This window comes from Leptopilina heterotoma, unplaced genomic scaffold (assembly GCF_015476425.1).
Source record: "Leptopilina heterotoma isolate Lh14 unplaced genomic scaffold, ASM1547642v1 Lhet_16, whole genome shotgun sequence".
Lineage (NCBI taxonomy): Eukaryota > Metazoa > Arthropoda > Insecta > Hymenoptera > Figitidae > Leptopilina > Leptopilina heterotoma.
The window spans coordinates 2,375,151-2,390,736 of NW_025110874.1; the positions used below are offsets into that span (position 1 = coordinate 2,375,151).

General features: G+C 29.2%; 1 protein-coding gene across 1 annotated transcript in view; it reads left to right on the forward strand.

The window, feature by feature from the left end:
- The window catches only part of LOC122498833 (protein Star-like), a 40,250-nt gene that overhangs the window by 1,575 nt on the left and 23,089 nt on the right, over positions 1-15,586 (forward strand). The window lies entirely within an intron of this gene.

A 15,586-nucleotide genomic window follows, 5' to 3' on the forward strand; every position in this document is an offset into this window, starting at 1 on the left:
GTCCCCCCGCCCTTGACGACCCGACGCAACGCATTTAAACCGCACGGCCACTGAAGGCTGGATGAGAATTCTCCTAATCTACTATATCAACTGCAGTGCCGTATATTCTGTTACTTACTGTTATGTAACTATTACGTAACAAAGACAAACTTGTGATTTTTTTATTTCTAATATACGATTAACGTGTTAATAAAAATATCTACTACATATTAGTCACAGTGTTCAGTAACAATTCTGTAACATTTACGTAACAATGTTACACACATATAAGTAACAATTTTGTAGCATTCACATAACAATGTCACACACATGTGAGTAACAAAAAGAAACGATTACAATTATACTAATCGGGATTACAAATTTTTATTTTATTCTGAAAATTCTATTTTTCTTCACATAAATTTTGAGAGTTATAAGCTTTAAATTAATTTTAAATAAATTTGTTCAAATTAAAATGTTTCTTTATTAATTTCTGACAACTTTTTACAAAAAAAATTAAGATATTTTTTAAATTATTAATAGACAAACTTTTCAGAGTACGTTAAAAAATTTTAAATAAAATTAAAAGTGAGTGATATTATATTAAATATCGTAAAATGTTCCAAAAGTCGGCTTCTTCACCCCACTTTACTTTTACGTACTTCTTTAAAAGTTTTGGACATTAATAATTATAATAAATAATACTGATAATAATTATTAATAATAATTTATTGTAAATTAATAAACTTAAACAGTTAAACTAGATTTTTAATCAAAAATATTTATTCGAAACAATAATTATAAAATAGTGTTTCATGTTACATAACAGTTATGTAACAATTACATAATTTTATTGCGTAACAGAGAGACTACAATTTTACGTAACAATTTTGTAACGACAGTTACAGAACATTGTTACTTTTATGTTTCATAACAATTACATAACAGTTACGTAATTTAGCTCTTATTACTACAGAAATGTTACGTAACAGTTACAGAACATGTTTGCTATTTAAATAATTTGTTTTTAAATATTTTAGTTGTAATAAAGACTTAAAATGTCAGTTATTTATATTGACGGTTGTTACTTTTTTGTATTTTCATTTAAAAAATTGCAAACATAGCCTACAATTTTTTGCTTCTAAGTTCCCTTTCTTCAAATCGCGTCACATATAATTAATAAAAATGTAAAATATAATTTTTTAATTTTTAAATAATAAACTATAAAAATACATTATCATTATATTCACGATAGTAAAAATGAATATATATATATATATATATATAATATTAATTCTGTTTATAAGGTTTAATCTCTTCATTGGATTAGTTGTGAATATTGGAATAAATAAATTTATTATTTAATATAGTATTCTCTAAATATTCAAATTAAAATTTGCCTTGTTATGTTAACCTTAGGAACTAAAGCAAAAATTTCTTTTTAAAAAGAATAAGCAATTGCTTTGCGTGTATTGCTTTTGTTTTTAGGAAAAAATTGCCTATGTAAAAAACACATTCTGCCTATTATTTATTTAAGTGCAGTTTAAAAGAATGTATCACATTGTTGTATAATACGTATGTTATGAAACTATGTTACTGTTATATCACGTCCCAGTAACAGTGTTAATATTTCATTATATAATAGTTACATAATAATATTGTCACAGTGTGATATAATAATGTGACCTACTTTAGTAATTATAACAAAATTATGTATTTATTATGTCACACAGTTTCGTAACAGTTATGTAACAATTAGAGAACGATGCAATAAGACAAAAATTATTACTCTGTGATGTAATGAATATATCACACAGTTATATAATAGTTATTTGAAAAAATTATGTAACTGTTATATCACCATCCAGTAACAGTGTTATATAACAGTGTTACTATCTCATTATATAATGGTTACATAATAATATTGTCACAGTGTGATATAATAATGAAACCTACTTTATTAATTATAACAAAATTATGTATCTGTTATGTCACACAGTTTCGTAACAGTTATGTAACAATTAGAGAACAATCTAACAAGACAAAAATTATCACTCTGTGATGTAATGAATATATCACACAGTTATATAATAGTTATTTGAAAAAATTATGTAACTATTATATCACCATTCAGTAACAGTGTTATATAATATTGTTACTATCTCATTATGTAGTTGTTACATAACAATATTGTCACAGTGAGACATAACAAGGTGCTTTATTTGTTATGTAACACTTACGTAACGTGTTTGCTGGGTAAGGGCATCCGGGAAATAATACTGGTTTCGTGATAGACGTCTCATTTAAAAATAAAAGAATATTTTGAGTCGGGATTTTTTGGTAAATATAGAGAAATGCTCTGGGACCAGCGGTCCTCTCGGAATTTAGAGAAATTTTAATAAATAATTATTGAAAAAAATTGTTTAAATATACGGAAAAAGGGGTTTTTTACGGTTCAGTATAGACGTCTCATTTTGAGAGAATCAAATATTTCGGGTTCATATTTGGAGGGGTGATGGAGGAAGACTCTCCGAGGAGCGGCCCTCTCCGTTTTTGCAATAATTTTGCGAGGAAATTATTTGATTAACGATTGAAAGTGGAGTAATTTGAGGTTAATACATTTCCCTCAGTTCAACTCGCGACCACTTCCGAGAATTGGCGCCACCTCCTTGACCACTGACACATAGATCCACTTGTCTGTGTGCTCGCCGCCATATTGTCTCTCACTTTCGCCAAAAATCCAACTTTTGTAATTTCGTTTTTCAATATTTATTTCAAAAATTACTTGCAATTTTCGAGAATATTCTTTATCATCATGAATCCCCCTAATTATCATGATAAATCCGAACTAAATATCTCTAATTATTTAGGAGTGAGACGACACGCGGGAAAACACTTTTTGGGCTCGATTTTTCCCGGATGCCCTTAAGCAATTTCTGCATTCAGCACAATAGTATTGTTCGCCCTACAATTAAAATATATTTTTTTTCAAATTTGAGGACTAAATAATTATAAAATAATAAATTAACCTTGATCTATGAATGAATAAATCGTACATATGTAACTGTAACAAGGAAAATAACTGTTTTAAAGTTTAACTATGTTTGAATATAGTTAGAGTTTCCGTTTTAACTTCCATTTCATCGTCATACAATGTGTTTTCTATTCAATATTCATGTTTCTCTGCGTCTCCATTGTTTTAAGCCGTTTAGACTTTGAAATGTTTATATTTAATCTATTTCTCTAAACCTTTTTCAGCGCGTATGATTATTCTACGAATGTCGTTTCACCGAACTGACATTTTACGGAACTACATCTGACCGAACTGTCTACTGTATATTACAGTGAAATGACATTTAACCAAATTGCTATTTTTCCGAAAAATCCGAATTTTTTTCTCATTGTGAATCATCGTTTCTGCGAAATGGCGTTTTTGTGAATTATCATTTTTGCGAATTACTGTTTTTACAAATAGGGATTTTTATTAAAAGTACTGGAAAAAATTAAATTCATAGAATTTATAAGAAAATTCTGAAGTTTGGTGTCTTTTTTGTTTGCCTCATAAAGTATAAAATTACCACAAATTCTTCAATTTTTTCTAATATTTCTCACAATAATTTCTTTTTAAATAACTTAATTCTTGAAGAACTATCATAAAATTATTACTTATAAATTATTTAATGAATAATTTTACTTAAAAACTTCAAAATTAATTGAATTTCAAAAGAGTTGCGTTTACAATCTTCATAAATAGATGAACTTCAAAGATTTCAATTTAAAATTTTAGAAATTTTAAGAACAATACTGATCACAGAAATTGAATTATTTTCAAAAGTGATGAACTTCTTCACATAAATTCAATTATGTTAAAAAAATTCTCGTCAAAATTTCAATTATCTTTTATCTTTATAACTAATAAAATTCTTCTCTGAAATTCAATTATTTTCAAAAAATTTAATAAAATTCCTGTCAAAATTTAAATTATTTTCAAAAATTTTCCTCATTTCAATTATTTTTAATTTTTTAATGAAGTTTCTCCAAAGAATTCAAATATATTCAGAGAATTGAAAAAAATAGTTCTGAGAAATTCAATTATTTCGAAAAATTTAAATAAAATTATTTTAAAAGCTCTGCTATTTTAAAAAATTTTTTACAAAATTCTTTACAAGATTTAGTTAATAAAATTGCAATTTTAATAATATTTACCTGTACAATTCAATTATTTTTAATACAATTCTTCTTAAGAATTCAACTATTTCCACAAATAATACATTTTCTTTATGGGAATTTAATTATTTAAAAGAATTTGAATAAAATTCTTCGCTAGAAATCAATTATTTTCATAAATAATAAAATTTTTCTTGAGAATTCAATTATTTAAAAAAATGTTGATAAAATGCTTTATAAATTTGAAAAATTATAATAAAATTGGTCATAGAATACAATTATTTTCGTAAAATACAACATACTTCCTAGGAATTCAATTATTTAAAAAAAATTTTATTCAATTCTTTGTCAGATTTCCATAATTTTCAATTTTTTAATGAAATTTCTAGTTGGAATTTAATTATTTTTAAAAAGTTTTTAAAAATTCTGGAAAATTCAGTTATTTAAAAAAATTTGAATAAAATTCTTCACAAGAAATTAATTATTTTCATAAATAAATAATATTTCTCTCTCGAATTAAATTATTTTCACAAATAAAATTCTTCACAGGAATTCAATTCTTTAAAAAAATTTTAATAAAATTCGCCGAAAGAATTCAATTGTTATTAAAAATGTTGATAAAATTCTTTATGAAAATTCAATTTTAAGAAATATGCATTTATTGAATAAATTGTTGATTTTTGTATTTAAATAATTGAATTCTCGGGAAAGTTTCTAATAAAAATTGATTAAAAAATTAATTTCACTTAAAATTTTAGATTAAGGGCATCCGGGAAAAATTGAGCCGAAAAAGTGTTATCCCGCGTGTCGTCTCACTCCTAAATAATTAGTAGAGGTGTGCAAAAAGCTCGAAAAGCCGAGCCGAGCCGGGCCGCAATTTTTTCGAGCCGAGCCGAGCCCGAGCCGGGCTCGATGTATCGGGTACCCGAAATTTTCGAGTACCCGAAACATTCGGGTACCCGAATTCACTCGAGTACTCGAATATTTCGGGTACTCGAATGAATTCGGGTACCCGAAATTTTCGAGTACTCGATTTAATTCGAGCTTTTAAATTAAAAAATTTTTTTTTTTTACAAAAAAAAATTTAATTAAAAATTAATGTAGAAAATTTTGGATTTTCTCAAGGGCTCGAATCAAATCGAGTACTCGAAAATTTCGAGTACCCGAAAGTTTCGGGTACCCGAAAAATTCGAGTACCCGAAATTATTCGAGCTTTTTATAAAGCTCGGCTCGGCCCGAGCTCGGCTCGAGCTCGAACTGAATAGGCTCGGCTCGGCTCGAAAAATGAAAAGCTCGAAAATACCCGCTCGAGCTTCGGGTTTCGAGCTTTTTGCACACCTCTAATAATTAGAGATATTTAGTTCGGATTTATCATGATAATTAGGGGAATTCATGATGATAAAGAATATTCTCGAAATTTGCAAGTAATTTTTGAAATAAATATTGAAAAACGAAATTACAAAAGTTGGATTTTTGGCGAAAGTGAGAGACAATAGCATTATAGCGTGAATTTTTAGAATTAATTGAATTTTGAAAAGGGTTAAAATTAAAATTTTTGAAAATTTGAATTTACAGTTACAATATTTTTATGACATAAAATAATGATTTTATCAGTCAGTCAATTTTCATTATTATAAAACATGAAGATATCGATTGCTTCGAGACTTCGACTCGGAGTGATCCATTTCTTCATGTTTTATAATAATATTCTCATATAAGTTATTGAATTTGAGAATCTTAAATCCTATAGAAAAATAATAATGTTTAAATATTTATTTAAAAAAGAAATAATAAAATATTTTTATTTCAATGTATTTTTTCAATAAGATTTAATTTAACAAGAGAATAATGTTTAAAAAATGAAAATTAATAATTAAGAAGAATCTGAATCTTCTTCTGATTCAGTTCTATCTTCTGCTGATGTTGAGGGAACAATAATTTTTTCTTTATGTGTGAGTTTCCAATTATGTGCTATATAGCAAAGTTTTTTTTTGCTGTTGAGAAATTTAGCCTATTTTTCGCTTTAGTATGAATTTCTACCGAACGTACTGAATGAACGTTCTGTAGCAGCAGACGTTGCTGGCATACTCAAGATTCGAAGATCAACTTTTGAGATCTCTGTTCCCTTAAAAAAGGTTTTCCACCATTGAAGCGGATGAATTTTATGAATTACGCCCCAAGGGTAAATTGTTGCCCAAGCACCTAATTTACAAGTATACTCTGTTACTTCAATAAGTGTTTGAGCAGCGTCGACATTATCCAAATAAGCTGCAACTTTAGTAATAAATTCAATTGCTTTGGCATTTTCATCTATACTGACAGAAGTGGTTTAGATAATAAACTGCCATCATCAAAATCATTTTCAATATTAGTTGAATCTAATAAAAATGCAGCAAAGTGAACCTCCTTTAGAGCGAATTTATTTCCAAATTTAACTGACTCAAGAATATACTCTTTTTCTTCCTGGTGGAGAAAACAATTTGTCAGTATTTGTTTTAACATAATTTTGATGTCGTGTAAAGCTACATAAACTTTGTGCAATTTTTTCTCGTCTCCCTCCAAAGTATAAATCCATTTGACAATATGGGTCTCAAAATCTTGATGATATCTTCAAGATTTTTCCAAAAGTTGTTAGACAGTAGCAAATCTTGTATAGTGCTTCTGGCACTTGGGCATTCACATCTATACAGCCAGCATTCGAAGATTTGACTTGTTTTTTAACAAACTGTCTGCTGACCTTAAATGTAAACCCCATCGTGTTTTTTCCGGATGTTGAAGAACAAATTTCTCTTGCATTTCGATTGGTTGGGCTAAGTCAATGCTTTTCAGTTTCGCACTTAGACGTTCTGAATTTTTTACTGTAGACACGATGTACGTTACATCTTGAAATAATTCTTTTACCGAAATACAATTAGCAATGTCTTCAATTAATAATTGGAAGGTATGAGCCACACAACCAATCAACTTTTACAGTACTAGCTCGTAAGGAATAAAGATAACACATTACATTTTAAACATTATTACTGAAAAAATAATTTAAAAATTACAATTATGCCGCTATATCTCAACTTGATTAAAAAATTCTGTAAAATATAGGGAACAAATTTTCTCCTTGTATTCTCAATATCAATTTTTTTATTATCAAAAGTTTCAAGTTTAAAATATACAAACTTTTGATTTGCGATCAAAATTTTAAGACAGGCATGAATTACATTTTTCAAGTGCAATCGCTCATAAAATTAATCTCTAATGTTTTTGTTTTCATTATCTACTAACCCTTTTAACACACAATTTTTTATCATCTAACATTAAAATTCACTGGGATCCAATCATAAGTAGACCACTTTTTCTGGTTTTCCAGTGAATTCTAACTGATTACCAGTAAAAGTGGTATGAAAAATATACTTACAATAACTGGATCCCAGTGAATTCCACTGATTCAAATTAAGAGAGAAGCAATGATAAATTTGCGAAAATTTATTGAATTTAATAATTTTCACAACATAATATTTTCGGAATGTTATACTTTCGGTCAAAATGCATTTGGTAAAATTGTATTCGGAGAAATGGTCAATTTTTTGATTTTGGTCGTTCGATGAAAAATACTTTTGGGTAAATTCATTCGGGAGAATTCTGAAATGTAAAATTTTGTCATGGTTTTTTTATATAATTATTATTAATCAATTTAGAAATTAATAAATTATCGAAATTGAAAATATAAATATTCAAGTTTAGTAAAATCACATCTTGTATTTTTCATTTTCGAATGTATTTTGTAAAATATTTTGAGGACTTTTTACAGTGTTTGTTTGTATAAAATCTTTATAATATAGTGCTATCGTATGGTATACAACAAAAAATATAAGACATTATTGCATATTTCAAAAATTCAAATTATTTCCAACAAATTTCGTATAGCATTTCAATTTTCTGATATTAACGTAGAAAAACGCTTTTGAAAAGTACATAGTTTTTGAAAACCAATTTCTTTTCATATCGTTTCTATCGAATTTTTTTAAAATGATTAGATTTGAGTGTATTATGACTTATTTTCTTCAGAAAATGATTCTCTATACAATTCATCGTTTACGGATTTTCAAAACGGCGTGCTTGTTTAATAATCCGTTCAGTAAAGTAGTAAAGAATCATTTTCTAAAAGAAAAATATGTAACATTTTTTTTAAAATTTTTATAGAATCAATATGACAGAAATTTTTTTCTCATTCTTAATATTTGTTCTTTCAGAAAATATGACATATGTCAAACCATTTTATTTCACCTATGTATTTTTGATCGTTTCAGAAAACTTTAAGCAGACTTTAATAATAAACTTTAATAAACAGATTATTAAACCTAAGTTATTCGGTTTCTGCTAAAAAATATTAACCCTCTGCCTACGCTGACTTATCCCCACTCTAGCGCTTTTGAATGTAATTCCCATAGTCCCCACCAGGCGTCCAAATAGACGATTTTAGACGATAACGGTCACATGAGTAGGCAGAGGGTTAATATAGTGTCACTAGTAAATTGTTACAGCAAAAAGAAGAGAAAATGCTTAGTATTATATTCTTTTCTTTTCGCTGTGACATTTTTCTTGTGACTCTATTACAATTGTGTAACAAAAATATCAAGTTATAGAAATTTTTATGACCGTGCTTTAAATCTTAACCACTGTAGTACGTTACGAAAACTTTAAAGAGTGTTTTTATCGAAAAACACATTTCTGAAACTGGGTGAGGGGCACTTTTATCAAAATTTATCGAACCGATTTTAAAAAATAAAAAACTATACGATTCTTTATCTAAAAAACTAACCAACAAATCTTTCACATTTCACATTTCTACTCCCTGTTATTGTTTATAGAGGTAAATATCTCTAGGTCAAAAAGTTTAGTCGATAGGGGGGGGGGGTCAAGAAATTGACTAGAGTCTCACCAATATGGTTTATTCAAACATCTTAAATGTACGGAACCCTAGAAAGTACTTTTAATTTTCTGTATTTTACATTTTTTTTGTGACAAATCGAAAAATCTTATTCTTAAATAAGAATGTGTTTGATTGAATGCTTTACAATGATGCGAAAATGGCCATTAGTGCGTGCAAAGATTCTTGAGTTTTTGGTATATATAAAGAATAATGATGGATCACTATCACAAGATTGATTAAACGAAAAGTAATATCCGAAAATTTGAAATGATATATTTACTCAATATTTACCATTAGTTCTCTCTCTTTATAAGGAAAAAAACATAATTCCAGCATCAAAATCCATTTGATATAGTGTGTAAAGTTCTACGACTTGGACCTTTATAAGCCTACCCTTATGATATAACACTAATCCAGCTATCGCATCTCGTTCCATATCTATCTCTAAATCTAAATTCTGGGAGCATTGGCCTCATCGATTTTACTTCAGAGACTATACCCTTGCAACGTGTTTCGTATAACATACACTTCATATTCCGCACACTCTACTCAAATATATATGTGCACTACAGTTTAGAATTCTATACTGTTGATAGAATATTTGTAGAGAAAAGGAAAAATGATTTATTCAATTTACATTATGTGTACATATTGTACCTCGCTCCAAAAAAAATTTCATTTATATTGATTAATATTCTTTCAAAAAATTTACTTTTTTCAAATTTTCTGTAAGAAAATGTTTACCTTGGAGGTGCAATCAAACTGAATGAAAATTTTGAGCCGAAATTTAATGCTTTTTTGAATTTTTTTTCACACATAGATCCAATAATATTTCTGAGAAATATTTTCTCACTTTCCATCAAAATATTTTCTTTATTGTAAATTGTAACAATGATGATAAATGTTTCACTGTTTTTTTATTTGAAAATTAGTGAGACGAAATATCGTAAAAATACTATTTCAATTGATTTTGATGTCAGAAGAAATTCAAACATAAATCTTGATGTATTTAAAAGAATTTAATTTTAATTAAAATGGACATTTTCATGTTACATTTTCATTCTAAAATTGAAAAAAAATTTATAATATCAAATTTTTTCTTAATTTTAAATAACGAAAAACCTCCCAATTTTAGCGCAACTACATTGTCTCTCCATGATGAAATTCGAAGAGAATACTTATTTAAGATCAGTTTTCATCTATATTCCAAAGGGGTCATCAATCATGTCCCCGCAAATTGTTTGTATCTCTCCACTGAATTTAAAGCCGGGTCAGATTGTATGTTATGTAGAGATTTTTTCTTAAGTCACAAAAATGGATCCAATCCACTGTCTCTAGTCTCAATTTATTGGAACTGTCACATGAATCTGAAACTTTGGTGAAAATATTTATAAACACTGGAAGATGATCGCTTACATACGAGTCCGAAGACGTCCAATACTCAGAAATGTAACCAAGAGAAGAGGAAACCAAAACCAGATCAAGAGCACTAAATCGACCCCAAGGCATTCCAAACGTTGAAGTTCAGTCGTTCAGAACCATAGTTACTTGCTGGATATTGCTGTTATTTGCTGGTAGATCGAGGAACATTACATTGATTCGTAATGTGTCTACCTGCGCAGTGTTCACAGTTTGCTGAAGTGGCTTTGCATTATTACGTGACATATCCAAGGTGTTGACAATTAAAGCACCTTTTGGGGGTTGGAAGAGAAGTGTAATAAAAATTCTTACGCTCCAGCAAATAAAGATCTAGGTACAAACAGGGAGTTGAATACTAGATCAATAGTATCCAAATGTTGAACATCCTTCCTGTTTCTCCTCCTGCGTACTGATACATAATTAAGTCCCTTTGTTCCCCATCTACATTCTCCATTACATCTGAAGCAGAGTGTTCTGGTAAAATCTTGATAAAACCCTTCTTGTATAACAGTGTTTCCAGGATAAAAGTTTTATAAGCCCGTTTAACTAAATATTCCGATGCGAGTAGGCACTTTGCATCTTTCTTCTCTTTGCACCAAATTTCAATTTGATTTCGGCCACTTATAATAATTCTTCCATTTCCCTTGATTACTTGTGCGATCAGTTTTCCGATATTTAGGCTGTTTAAGACATGATTCATAGATCGACGTTCTTTACCACCCACAATCGCAGCATGCCGCTCCGAACCAGTTGATTCTTGCAAGGTGCTCACTTGTCAGTGATTTATTTAACTCCTCGGAAGGTTGAGATCTCGAAACCATGGCCTAGCTGATTTGAATGATACTCTTGAGAAGTATCTGTGCCCCGATAGGTCTCACTTTGAGTATGACCAGAGACGAGTGAGCCATGCTTTCTTGTCCGGGGTAAAGACACTCATTTGAAGAATGGAGAGGTGTGTGTAGTTGGGGAATATGATCGGGTGCTGTATCCGCCTTTAGTAAAACTGGAAGGTGATTTGAATTGAAATGGTCTTGAATAGAACAGATCAACAGTTGGTTAAATAAATTAAATTATCAACAGCTGTTAAAACTACTTGTAAATGGCGCTCCTGAAGAGAAAACAGTCAGTCAGGAAAAGATATTTCTAAAACATCTCAACATCAATCGAATAGCAGCCTAAATACGAAAGGTAAATCTTCAGGAATAAAGGCTCATTTAAACTAGAGAGCCCCTCCCCAAAAAAAGAACTACTCGAGCTAGAATTTAAAGAGGGAGGACTATCAGGGTACTCGGAATTCTCGAAACCAGACACAGTATAAAAATTGCAAAATTGAGGAACTTGCAAAGCTCATTGGCTGGATCCTTTTCGGCGATCTAACAAAAAAGTTTCTTCATAACACAGGATATGATTCGGCTTCAGTTTCCGTAGAAAGATATGATACATTTTCGGGGGACTTAATTGACAATCTTATGATAGCAGGAGCATACGTTCCTAACAAAACAAAGAAGCAAACGACGCTAAAGCCGGCTTGGTGGAATGCGAGGAAGTCTTAAAGAAGAAGAAAAAAGCGAACAAAGTTCTAAAGGAAGCTAAGAGCAATTCATTTAAGGAATTATGACAATCGATAAACCCTCTTATGGGTTCAAAAAGAATATGGGGTTTAGTTAAGGCGTTCCAAGGAAAATGGACACTCTTGGTGAATGCATCTAGTGATCCACAATGCAAAGAATTTTTCGACTTCAAGAATGATCTTATGGGAAAGGACCGTACACCTGTACCAACAAGAATACTTATGATAACACCCCAGGAAGAATCTAACCCATTTAACGCTCCTTTTTCGAAAGAGGACTTGATCAAACTATACTTATGATGCATTAGGAAAACTGCAACAGGAGAGTTTGGAATGCATGAGGTAAATTTTTAACGAATGTTTTGAAACGTCCAAGTTCCCGAATCCTTGGAGAAATGCCCTTATCAAATTTATTCCAAAACCAGGGAATAAGGGATATCGCTCTATCTCCCTTACATCCAATGCTGGAAAGCTCATCGAAAGACTCGTCCAACGTCGGCTGGAACACTATTGAAAATAAAAGACTTGTTCCATCGTTTCAATTTAGATTTAGGAGAAATCACTCTACCCTGGACTGCACGGCAATACTTGCCACTGATGTTATGGCGGGTTTTTATAAAAAAAGAGGGGCTGCGCTGTTTGCCTTGGACCTGAAGGGAGCTTTTACTGCGTTACGCCCTGACAAGATCATGGATGAACTGGTTAACTGCTGGCGGGTTCCTGCGAGATTACTAAACTTAGTATTACATACGATTACCAATAGGAAATTGGCCTGAATTATTAGAAGTTACAACAACCCTACTTTATCTACGGAGAAATAGTTAAAAAGAAGAATGGTTGGCTGTACATGAAAAGACATTTACTAATGCTTTAGAGTAGGGAGACTGGAGCTAAATGTTAAACAGTCAAAACAGTTAAAATTCATTATCTTTTGAACGGAAATAGTTAGAGGATTCTAGTTTTAACTATAGAAGGGTCTTATCACTCTAAATAAATGTCCATAGTTATGTGACATTCTGTTCATTTTTGTGATGTCCATTTGTAAATTTTTACGTAAAAGAAAATTTCAACTTTTAAGTATATTTTTTGAATTTATTCTCATCACAATAAGTATTTTAACCTATTTGGTTCCTCTAAAGTTGTACCTAAAGGTATTTGCTAAATTTTTTAATCAGACTTTGTATATTTGTTGTTAATTCCGTGTACAGAAACCGTGGTTTTACCAATAAACGTAAATGAAAATTTACTACCTAGGTCCATAATTTTAGAATTTAAGGGGAAAGCGCCATTTTTTGGGATTTCTTTGAAAAAAATAAGAGCAGAGTAGAAAATTTGAAACAAAAATCCTAAATCAAAGGTGGAAGAAGTTCGCAATCTCTTCGAATCAATATTTCTTTGAAGCTCTCAATTCCATGTATCGACAGAACAACTGTCCTTCTACAGATACCTGTTTTTTATGAAAAATACTTTCGAAATTAATAATTTCTAAATTATCAAAGAACTCAGAAAAAAGGTGCGTATGATGGGAAACGAACCCACGACCTTTCTATTGTCGATAGAGTGCACTGAGCAATATAGAAAGGTAGTGGGTTCGTTTCCCACCATATCCCCGTTTTTTCTAAGCTCTTTGATAATTCAGAAATTATGAATTAATTTCAAAAATATTTTTCAGAAAAAGCCGATTTCTGTGTAAGGATACTTGTACTGTCCATACATGAAAATAAGAGCTTCAAAGAAAAATTGATTCAGAGAGATTGCTAACTTCTTCCACCTTTGATAAATTCCTACCGAATGATGTTAATATCCTCTCAAATGCAATTTTGTTCACATCTTTTTGGGTCTACTTTAAAAAAAACAGAAGTATTAATTTTCAAAAAAAAAATTTTGACAATCAAAACATTTATTTCTTTATATAATTTATTAAACTCGGGTCGCAAAGTTTTAATACATTTGGACTGATTACTTTTAATGCTCGCTTCACTTCAAATTCAAATATTTCTGTAAAAATAAATGTAAAAGCTATCAAATTAGGGTCATTTAAAAGTTCAATAAATTTAGAGTCAAATGGAACAAGGTATAACCAATTTAATAATTTTAATATGAAAATAAAGTTCTTTAAAGTTAGAGATTTGGAACAAGGTATAACTAATTTAATCATTTTAATATGAAAATAAAGTTCTTTAAAGTTGGAGATTTTTTTTTGTGAAAATTGCGATTTCGATAACTTGAGTTCAAGCAAACGCCAATTAAAGAAATTTTTTTTTTAGATTTGATGGTTTTACAATATGAATTACAAATTCCACTTTTTAATTCTAGACCAAAGTCATCATTCAGAATTTTCTTTAAATTCTAAAAAAATGTCTTGCTCTGTAAAATTTTCAATGAATATAAATTGCAAATTTGTCGTTTCTATTCATTAATCACACTTTTGTGAAATATGTACCTCTTTGTTATTGTGAAATAAGAAAAATGTCATCTAGAAATAAAATAAGTAATAATGACAGATTTAAAATTTGTTGCATTACCAGAAGAGTGAGATATTATTTTATATAAATATCTTAAATTTATAACAATCAAGAGGTTCTATATTTTCCTAAAAGAATGGTTAATTGATAAAACAAATGAACGGAAACAACGAATTTGCAATTTATATTCTTTGAAAAATTTACAGAGTAAGGCATTATTTTTTTAGAATTTAAAGAAAATACTGAATATTTGTGAATGATTATGGTCTAGAATTAAAGAGTGTGCTTGTTTAAAAATAACGATGACTTTGTATAGAGAATAATTCTTTGAAAAACATAAGACAAATAATATACATTAAAATCGAATAATTTTTAAAAAATTCTATAGAAGCGATATGACAAAAATTTGGATCATATGTAAATAGTACAAACAAATACATTTTTTGATTGTCAATTTTATTTTTGTTTTACTAGACAATACCATTAATACTAATATTTTAATTATTTAAGTGTTAATTAATTCATTTTTAAAAGGTCTGCAACTTCTGCGCATTTTTTGGCAACTTTTACTACTTTCGGAGTAAATTTTGCTAAATTCGAAGTAAATTTTACTACGTTCAAAGGACATATTTGTAAAGAATTAGCAAAATTTACTCCGAATGTATAGTAAAAGTTACCAGAAATGCGCAGAAGTTTCTGACAGTTTAGGTTTTACTATATGAAAGTAGTAAAAGTTACTTAATATTTTTCTCGATGCACTTTAATTTAAAAACCTTTAGTATCTATATAATTTTGCAGCTATTCTAGCAAAACTATAAACACCAAAAAAAATTGTACGCTATCCAAAAATCAGAAATTATTATTAATCTACTCTCACACATGTTGTAGCAGAGTACTTATAAAATATATATCAATAAAATTCACATGTTGGAGAAGCATGTAATAACTCGAAAACCCGTAAATAACTCAGGTTCATGACTCAATATAGAGTATAGACCTATCCGACCTCTTGGCAAGTGCATGTCCTAGAATAGAATACAGAATTAACGTAAATTTTATGTT